Here is a 2,630-nt window from a genome sequence, read left to right as displayed (position 1 = left end):
TGATTGGTTTTGTTTTCCACAAAATGGCTGACATCAACTCACCCTTGACTTATCTGGTACTCAACAACAAACCTCAGTTTGCCCCTACATGGCTGAAGAGAAGGGGAGTTGATAGTGTGGTAAAATGGGTTTATTTGAGAGCTGGCAGGTGGATGTCTAGCCGCTCCTCCTGTCCTGCATGGCCCATTCAGGATTTTTGTCACCCTCCAATTAGGTTTATAAATAGATTTTGTCTCGAAGCTGTCCCCTCCTCATCATTGAATACTTGAGGCTCGGTTGGAATCTACCATCTGTTAGAAGATGTTATTCAGCTCTGTGTCTCAGGACAGACAAGCTCAGGAAATTGACAACAAAAAAATGACAATTTATTAACAGACCGTTGCTGTCTTCTATATCATAAAAAAACCATGTTGCTGTTTAAAGACGTGGTATGCGTGTTACATGTAGATATATTCAATGAAATGATTACAACATAGGCCTAAATGACTGAGATGTAGCTATTGGCATGTTGATGTGAGAAACATTATCTGTTATAATGTCATGAGCTTCTAAAAACGAATTAAACTGTTGTTATAAAATGTACTGTGTTTTTATAGAGAACATACCATGAACAGGCTTAGTTGCAATTCATCTTAGTACATTTAGGCCTATCAGGGTGAGGTCTACTACAGCTCTGCCGGGTTAAGGTCAGGATATCTATCTCCTCCTCAAGTGTATTTTAGTTCTCTGGTTTGTGTGGTAGTGCTGAGCTGTGCTGGTAGATTCCAGGCTGAGTCCGTAGCCCCCACTTCATCATGGCCGACGTCTCAATCCGTTTCCCCGCTTCACTTTTACCACGTTTACAGCAGCACAGGTTTTCAATACCGATCAGTCACGGCCTCTTTCCTGTTCATTCATCACTAGCTCCTTCCTTCTATTCTTCTCTTTCCCCCTCTCTCCCTCTCCCTCCTCCTCTCCACCTCTCACCCTCCCCCTCTCTCCCTCTCCCTCCTCATCTCCCCCAACCGTTTCTGCCCTTTGTCCCTCCTCCTCTCCACCTCTCTCCCTCCTCCTCTCTCCCTCTCCCTCCTCATCTCCCCCAACCGTTTCTGCCCTCTCTCTTTCCCCCTCTCTCCCTCTCCCTCCTCATCTCCCCCAACCGTTTCTGCCCTCTCTCCTTCCTCCTCCCCCTCTCTCCCTCTCCCTCCTCATCTCCCCCAACCGTTTCTGCCCTTTGTCCCTCCTCGTCTCACCCTCTCCCTCCTCCTCTCACAGTCTCCCTCCTCATCTCCCCCAACCGTTTCTGCCCTCTCTCCTTCCTCCTCTCACCCTCCCCCTCTCTCCCTCTCCCTCCTCCTCTCCCCCAACCTTTTCTGCCCTCTCTCCTTCCTCCTCTAACCCTCTCCCTCCTCTCCACTTCTCTCCCTTCTCCTTTCCACCTCTATCCCACCTCCTCTCTCCCTCCTTCGCACCCCCAACGCCTTCTGCCCTTCCTCCCTCCTCCTCTCCCCATTTTCTCCTCTCATCCCTCTCTCCTCTCTCTACCCTTTTCTCTTCCCCTCCCCTCTTCTCTCTCTCCCTCTCTGCCTCTCATCATATTTTTCCGGAGGCACCGGATGCTGGTAATCTGGGCTGTGTGATTGCCAAGGCCACGGATGAATGGAAGCAGACCTGGGTCCCAATATCCTCTTGAGCCATGACTTTCATTCTCATTAATTGAGGCTGATGAATACTTTAGGCCAGTTGAGTGTTTAATGAATTGCACAGCGCTGGAATTACATTCTTTCTCAGACGAGGATGGTCTTTCTTGTCTCCTGTGCCGGCTTAAAGGACGGCTGCTTTAAATCGGTGGTACTTTCTTTACAACGGTATATCAGGTGATCAGAAGTCTGGTAGTATTAGTACATATAATTACAAATTATTGTTGTCCAAATGTGTGTTTTTTGTTTCAGTCAGTAAACATTGTCTGATTGATTGCATTTTATCAGCATAGATTTACGGATCAACTAATAAAAGGGGTTTAAAATATAATGTATCGTTATTACATTGCTTTGTGAACTTTGACCTTAGCACCATAAACAAAATTACTCAAAAATGTATGGCTGATTTAAAACCAGACAGACAGACAGATGTGCAATGAAGTCTGTCGATTAAATAGCTCCAGCTCGCTATGCATTCATTTAAGTAGATTATTGTGTTCGTATGGGAGCCATTCCAAGTCGTCAACCAATTCAACCAGTTATGTGTGCTCCTTTAACTGCTAACCCTGAGCAGTGGTGCATGTAGACATCTAATACATAGCCTAACTATTGCACGGTACAGAACATCTCTCAGTCCTGGCCCATCTGGAGTAAACACTATGAGTGTGTCTTCAGTACTAATAAAATGTAACTGTTTTGACTTGGACTTTTTCCTCCTTCTCTCGGGGTAAGAGAATGAGAGAATACAGTATGGCACTAATTTCTTTCTCCCTCATCAGTGTTTTCACACATCCCCCGTCAGATTCGGATCCTGGAGTGTTTTGACTCTGTCACAATGGATGGCGACTACGAAATGGTCAAATAAAGAGTTGTCGTATATTATTGAATGGAAGAGACAGCCTTAATTAACTACAGTGTTAGTTACCCAACAATAAACGCAAAAGAAACCTC

This window comes from Oncorhynchus gorbuscha, linkage group LG15 (genome assembly GCF_021184085.1).
Source record: "Oncorhynchus gorbuscha isolate QuinsamMale2020 ecotype Even-year linkage group LG15, OgorEven_v1.0, whole genome shotgun sequence".
Lineage (NCBI taxonomy): Eukaryota > Metazoa > Chordata > Actinopteri > Salmoniformes > Salmonidae > Oncorhynchus > Oncorhynchus gorbuscha.
The sequence above is the reverse complement of the archived record's forward strand: the minus strand, read 5'-3'. Positions refer to the sequence as shown.